The 8196-nt window shown below is 39.1% G+C and overlaps 1 pseudogene; it reads left to right on the plus strand.

The window, feature by feature from the left end:
- LOC102475844 (40S ribosomal protein S8-like) overlaps positions 1-7660 on the plus strand; it is a 25233-nt pseudogene extending 17573 nt beyond the window's left edge.
- The last annotated feature ends 536 nt before the right edge of the window (positions 7661-8196 follow it).

Here is an 8196-nt window from a genome sequence, read left to right on the forward strand (position 1 = left end):
ATCCTGGAAGGAGAATGGAGGAGAAGGGATTGTGGTGTGGCCATCCCCCCTGGGGGTGATTTCTCACTTTCCCTTTCACTGTGTCTGTCTGTCTCTCTCTCCAGCAAATGCACATGTCCTAAGGCAAAAATTTTTACATACCAAAAAAAAAAAAAGAAGAATATTATCATGTCTATTACCAATGCTAAATTAATATATGGCGTAAATAACAATAATAAATTTGTCTCTCCTTCCCCGAAAAATGTGAATTTTATATTTTAAAAAAATGGATAAAGTTCATATTTGTTACAGAAAAGATGTTCTATTTCAATAATAATCAGAGAAATGCAAATTAAGACCAAATGCTACTTTTTACCCATTAGGCTGTCAAAAATTAGAAGGTAGGAAATGAAAACCTTCACACACATCTGCTGGAAGTGGTAGCTAGTACCAATCAGGAAAGACACATTCATTATCTGATCAAAGCTTTTGTTGAGAGCTAGTAGGAAAACAGCCTTGTTCTCAGCATTAAGAAGGTAGCACTCAACTAGACCAACACGAAGACTATGCTCTAAATCTGCACCCTCCCACCTAGCAGCTACCTGTGCCCATGGAGCACGTGAAATGGGACCAGTCTGAATTGAGATCCTCTGTAAATATAAAACACACAGAGAAGACCTACTACAGAACAAATTACCATCACAAACACATTAACGTAAAATTGAAATATTATCTCCATCACGTTTTAGTACCAGTAACTTTTTGAAATAGTATTTTAGGAATATTGGGTTAAATAAAGTATATTAGTAAAATTACTTCCACCTTTTTCTTTTTCTTTTTTTAATGTGACTACTAGGACATTTAAAATTGGGACCAGCAGGTGGACTCCATTGCTGGACTCCAATGTAGTCGACTGTGGTTTGAGTCCCGGACCCAGAGAATTAAACTCAGACCGGGCATGTTTGTATGCATGACCAAGATCTTGAGAGGAGAATGGAGGAGAAGGGATTGCGGTGTGGCCATCCCCCCGGGGGGTGATTTCTCTCTGGCAATCTCACATGCCCTATAACAAAAACCTCTCCAGGGACCAGCAGTTAGCGTAATGGCTATGTCCGCTGGACTCCCATGTAGTCAACCGCAGTTCAAGTCCCAGACCCGGTGGCTTAAACTCATGCCAGGCACATGTGAATGCATGCCCAAGATCCTAAGAGGAGAATGGAGGTGAAGTGATTGTGGCTTGGCCATCCCCCTGTGGGGGTTGATTTCTCACTTTCTGTCTCTCTGTCTCTCTCTGTCTTTCTGGAGAGTGCACATACCCTATATAAAAATTAAAAAAGTAAATTAAAATATAAAACCTCTCCAAAATAATAATATTAATAGTAGTAGTATCTGTGGCTTGCATTACTTTTCTCTAGGACAGTGTTGTTGTAAAAATGTTCATCTCAGGGTGGGCCATATTATGTCCCTCACTGGGAAAATGGAGAAAGGAAGTGGAAAATGACAAAGGATGCAATACTGTGCAAATGGAATGAGCTGGGGTTGCAGAAGAGTGTGGCTAGCTCTCTAAAATGTAACTAGAGTAAAATGTACAGCCCAATACTGTTCCGTAAATTTTAAAATTTCATACACAAAACTATCTATACCGCAAATCCATTATATGTAACGAAACGATGTATCAATTAAATGCCACATAACATCATTTGGTCAATGAGCGATCACATCGATGACGGTAGTCCCATGAGATTTTAATAGCCTCCATAATATATTTCGAGTGTGTAGAAGGCTATAACATCTCGGATTGTGTAAGTCACTCCATGATGTTGGCTCATGAAAGAAATTGTCATAATAAGCATTTCTCAGAATATATTCCTATCATTAAGAAATACTATATACAAATAAACATATGAGAAGTGGTTTAGAATGGCAAGCAATAAAATTTCAAGAGCAGTTGTCTGTGGATGGCATGGGATTTAGGATTAGAATTGATTAAGGAGAAATAAATCATAAAATAAAATGAAAAAAAAAAATCCCTGTGCAAGATAATAGTAATAGCTTGCCATGAACCCTGTGTGATAGAATCAATTTTATTCTAGACACTTGAATTTAACAATAATTTCAAAATTACAACTTGATTAAATGTATTTTAGACAAATGAACTATTTGAAATCAACTGAATTCACCAATATTAAATATGGAGGGGCCAGCAACTAGCACAGTGGTTAAGGCACTGGACTCCTATATGATAAACTGTGGTTTGAATCCAAATCCAGAGATTTTAAACTCATGCCATGCACATGTGTGTGCATGTCCAAAATCCCAAAAGGAGAATGGAGGAAAAGGGATTGCGGCATGGCCATCACTCCAGGGGGATGATTTCTCGCTTTCTGTTATCCTCTCTCTATTTCTCTGGCAAGCACATGTACCTTATAGCAAAAATGTCTAAAATTGTTTTAAATGTAATATTACATACACTGCCATATACCCAGAGAACATGTCAACTATAAAGTTTTCAAAGTCAAGATGCTTCCAGTTTACCCCGAGGGGGGAGGGAAGCTATCCTGAAATGTGAAAAACAATGTGAGATAGAATTCAGTTATTACATGTATAATATGGGCAAAAAGATAGCAGAGAGATGAATGAGAGCAAGATTTGAGGATGCAGTAGAATTTGAACTTGAACCTTCATAGAATAAGTGGGGCTTGGACCGATGGAGAGAAATAGACCTTCCCAATAGATGATTTATTTTCAAAGTTGAGGGAATGGCTTGCTGCCCCTCAGTGGGATAGAAAAGTACTGTCTTCCACATGAGAAAGCGAAATCATCACAAGGGTAAGGGACTAGCCCACAATATTACGATTAGTCCAGCTGAACATCCAAATGCCGCAAGGCCTTTTCTAGCCATTAAATCCTACACCATCCATGTAGCCTGAACCGTTTCAGTTCAGAAATGTACTGAAAAGTGACTAAGATGAGATAATGCAATTTCCAAGAGTACTTTGCTTAATGCCAGGGCAGAGTTTATGCACTGGAGAAGTCAAGTGTGCTAAGTGATGAGGATACTCAGTAATTTGCATTTTGAGATACATTGTAGATCCTTACTGAAGCAGGAGAAACTAAGCAGGGGGATTGTACAGTGCCAAGAGGGACATTCAAGGCCCCATCATCTGCCCCCAGGATATACCTTTTAGAAACCTTTCCCCCTTGTTTTCATGCTCAGAGGACAGCCAAACCAAGTACTTTATCATCATGCAATGTTATTCTCAAAGTATTCTTCCTATATTTGAATATCTTCAGTTCTTTCTCTACCTAACAAAATTCAGTCTACCTCAGGACCATGTGTGAATTCTATTCCTTGCGTAAAAACCTTAGATAAAGCACAGGCAGAAGGCAATGCTTCCCTCCATGAGTACTCAAATCTCTGAACTATCATTCTGTGATGACACGGGTCTCTAGGAATCCCACTGTCAGAATGAATTAAGACCAAGACTGTTTGATTAAAATAGTATGATTCTTCTTATTAGTATTGAAGCAATCTATACACTGAGTCCCACCAGCCAAAATGAATCTGATACAAAGGACCCCTCGCACCTTTCCACAGATTTACAAACCCACATTCTCCCAAGTATTTCCTTGCTTGCGTTTTGCCCCAAAGGGTTTTCCCATATACACACTTACTTTACGGACATCTCATCAGAGGATACACACAATTCTGTGCCTCGCTTTTTTCATTATGTACATTTTTCTTATTTCTATATCATTTCATAATGTCTATAATTCTTCATTGTTGACATGCTGTCATCACTTCTTTTAAAATCCCTTTTTGTGATCACTTACTTTAGAAAGGTAGCATTTTTTTTCCCTTTTCCTCTTCTCCCTACTCCCAGGTCCTATAACAAAATATCCATCCACACTAACCCCACAAAGAATAAAATAACCAAGTTTCAAAGGCTCATGCTAGTCTTCCACTAGGATTTGTTGTTTCACATCATAATTACAAGAGCAAGGAATCAAAACAATGTATTCTTTGTCAATTTGACAAATTGCCCCGTTTCCCACTTACCAAGATGGCCAAATAAGTAAATAAAACAATCCCTTCACAAAAACTCAGTAACTCATAGAGAAAATCTGGAAATGAATAGTATCGTATGTCTTCCCCACATCAGTATTTTCAGCAAGGATACCCTTGGAAAACATACTTCCTGCCCTTGACTCTCTCCAGGGCCTTCCACAGACAAATGTAGTTTATTTGGACAAAATTCTACTTAATTCTCCAAGTAGAGAAGATAGACCATTAGCCCTTTTACACTGGCTAAATTACCAATTACCAGCAGGTAAACAGCCTATCACTGCAACACTGCTCCAAGCTTATTATGACTGTCATTTGCAAAGGTGGAGCCCTTCCTGGAAAAATCTCTGTTTTATTAGCATAAAGAGGTCTAAAGAGCACTGGCCGGGGCCAGGAGGTTCTCCGTGTTCCCCAGGGATCCCTGTTGATTTATGGGCTCCCACACATTCACCTACGACATCACAATTCATTCCTGTGTAAAATACTCTATTATTCCTCCACCCAAGAGTAAGGTCAGAAAATATCAAAAGGAATACGATTTCTTAAGCAAGAGAGGGAGAATAACTGGTTTTATAAAAAGCCCCAAAGCCAAAACCAATTAAGCCGAAAAACTAATCTGCAGAGAAGTATCCCAATGAACGATAGCAAGTGGGAAAAGCCAGCTTGCATTTTTAAAGTGTCAGTTCCAAATCCCTGGAGGCCAGGCCACAAGCGTGGACACAGCCATCTCGCAGCTCAATGAGGAGGAAAGAGCATGAACTCTGGAAGCAGAAGACCAAGGTGCTAAATGTAGTCCCTCCATTTTGAAAGCCATATGGCCTCATGCAAGTTCTTAGTCATTTTGAACCTCATCTGAAATCTCCGTATGGCTTCATGTGGCTGTTGTGAGGACTGAATTACAACACCTGCCTCCTGGCACAGAGTAGGCACATATACCTCCAGGTTGATGGTCCATTCCACATCCACCCACCTATGAACCTTTACAACAGTGACTGTCCTTGATTAGTCAAAAGGCAAACACCAACAGCTTGGTCTTCCCGTCAAGGAGATTATTGTCCTTATTGTGTCGGAATACATTTCTACTTCCTTAATTTTGTGTAGACTTTATAAATTATGGCTTGCTTTCTGAGTGTTTGCCAGAACATGCAATCAGTCCTTTGTACCACTTAATCTTTATGTTTGGGTATAAGCAAAGACTTTGAATCAACCTCAGTGTGGATCTAACTTCTTTATTTTTCTTTGTTTTTTTCTCTGTGTGTACATGTGATTTTGTTTTTTGCTTTTGGTAAGTGGCAAAATTATCTAGAACACACAGACACATTGCTATTAGGGAAAATACTGTTTTGTGGCAGGGTAATAACTTTCTCTTTTTTGAGAGAGAATTGTTGTTTAAGAGCTTGAAAAGTGTTCCCAATTAGGATTTCGTTTCCTTTCAGGTTTCCCTTTCAGAATGTAAGCACCTTTGGCTGAGCTGTTGGCAGCAAGGCCACTCTTAGGTATTGCATAGAATTAGAGGGGAATTGGAACAAATGGAAGTCTGTGTATGCTTCGTGCCACTCCACCTCCCTGTGCAGAAGAAGAGAAAGACCTAATATTTGAGAGGGAAGAGGCAAAACTTCACCATCTCATTATAAAAGCCCTACTATGTCTTGTGTTTACTTCAGTAACTTCTGACTACATCACTGTCTGCTCACCAACACTCTTTTTCAGAGAAACATCTATTCCTTCTCTATATTGAAATGAATGCTTCTACTTCTCCCTGAATGCATTTACTCCCAGCTCTTATACAACTATTTTCATTTTTCTACAGGTATTTGTGCTAAGATAGTAGATCCTTTCCACCTATGACATTCTGCAGCACTATGGTCCTATACCCTCAATTACCCTCTCTCCAGTCTGTATTCTAAATTTACTTCACAGACTCTTCTCTCTCTAATGTCCCCAGAATTATGTCATTAAGTTGATGGAATTACTGTATTGAAAAAGGACATCCAAGCTTGAGGTTCCCATCAACTGTCACCCTAAATTAAGAATTTCCTGCTTTGGTCATCAGATTTCCTAAGGCAAAGAAAAGCATGGATTCTTGGGCACTCTAGAATGCTAGAATGGCCCCACTTATCCCTACTTCCAATCCTATTTGCAGTGGTAAGAAATATACTAATTCTATTACTCCTTAAGACTGGATAAGGATCCCCTGCTCCAACATTACACACATTTTTCCCAACCCCCTAACTCCTATCCCACCTTTTCCTTATGGTTCTCAATGACAAGGAGAAGTAGCAATTATACTTGCTCATTTTTTGTTCATCCCTCTCAACTCTCTCTCTCTCTCTCCATAAGACCTCTCATTTGTAAATAGAAGAATCTGCTAGTTTCATCTCACCCACATGCCAAATCATTGATCTCCAATTAATACAGCCTTAGGTACAGGAGTCCTTTTATTAACAGTGTTTTTGTACCACCCACTGTATAGAACTTTAATCCCTACTGTTTCCTCTTTCTATGCTCACACCTTCATAATTAAATGATAACATTCAATTGAGCACAAGACAATCCAATGAACATAAAGTCTTTTCAACAAAGAGTGCCAGGAAAAGTGAAAAATGAAAATGTGAAACTGGACCCCTATCTCTTACCATTAATAAAAATCAATGTGAAATGGATCAAAGATCAGGCCAGCAGATGGCATGGTAGTTGAGGCACGAGATCTCACATGGCCAATTCTATAGTTTAAGTTATCAACTTGGAAGCTTGGGAAACATGCTGGGAGCATAAGCATGTGTCCAAATCCCAAAAAGGGAATGGAGAAGGGACTGCAGCATAGCCATCACCCCTGCAGTGGGAGGTGACTTCTCGCCTTCCCTCTCTTTCTGTCTCTACCTGCCACTCTCCAGCAAGCACACACACCCTTTGGCAAATACATAAACACACACACATACACACACACACGATCAAAGGTCTACATGTAAAAACTCAAACTATAAAACTACTAGTGGAACATCCCAGCTCATACTTCTGCTTCTTGTGGTAGGGCTTTCTCTTGCCCCCAGTCTTGCAGCACTTTTGCCAGTTGTTCTGAAAGATACCCATCACTCGGCACCAGTTGGAAAGAGATGCCCTGCTACCAACACTAAAATTGGCCCCTACTACATACACACTGTTTATGTGGGGGAAGGTAACAAGAAATACTGTACCTAAATCTGGATGTGGGGAACTTTCCCTGGTTCTCAGAGTGTTTTACACACAAAACAAGGATCATTGATGTCATCTACAATCCATCCAAAAACACGTTGTTCCACACTAAAACCCTGATGAAGAACTGTATTGTGCTCATTGACAGCACACCATACCAACAGTAGTATGAGTCCCACTATGCACTGTTCTTGGGCCAAAAGATGGGGCCAAGCTGACTCCCAAGGAGGAAGAGATTTTAAATAAAAACTGATCAAAGAAATTCAGAAGAAATATGATGAAAACAAAAAGAATATCAAAATCAGCAGTCTCCTGGAGGAGCAGTTCCAGCAACACAAGCTTCTTGTGTGCATTGCATCGAGACCATGCCAGTGAAGATGCACAGATGGCTATGTGGTAGAGGACAAGGAACTTGAGTTCTAGCTGAGGAAAATCAAGGCCAGGAAAGGTAAATAAATCTTCCTCTCTTCACTCATGTAATAAAGATGTTTATTGTTCCAAATAAATAAATAAATAAATCTACTAGTAGAAAGCACAGGGGGACACTTGAAGACACTGATGTAGGTAAAGATTTCTTAACTAAAACCTTTACATCACAGTCAATCATCTCAAAAATAGACAAGTGGGTTACATCAAGCTAAAAAGCTTCTGTGCAGCAAAGGGAACAATAAGTAGACTGAAGAGACAACCTACAGAATGTGAGAAAATATTTTCAAACCATGCCTCAGATAATAGTTTGATAACCAAAATAAAGAATCAAGCAGCTCAATCACACAAAAGTTAATGATCCAATTTAAAAATGGGCAACTGATCTGAACAGACTACTCTACAAGGAAGAATACAAAGTCCACAATGCATATGAAAAAATGTTCAATATCTCTTTTCATAAAAGAAGTGCAAATAAGAACCACTATGAAATAGCAATTTACCCATAAGAATGGTTATAAAAAAAAAAAAAA

Source organism: Tupaia chinensis, unplaced genomic scaffold (genome assembly GCF_000334495.1).
Source record: "Tupaia chinensis unplaced genomic scaffold, TupChi_1.0 Scaffold000576_1, whole genome shotgun sequence".
NCBI classification, from domain to species: domain Eukaryota; kingdom Metazoa; phylum Chordata; class Mammalia; order Scandentia; family Tupaiidae; genus Tupaia; species Tupaia belangeri.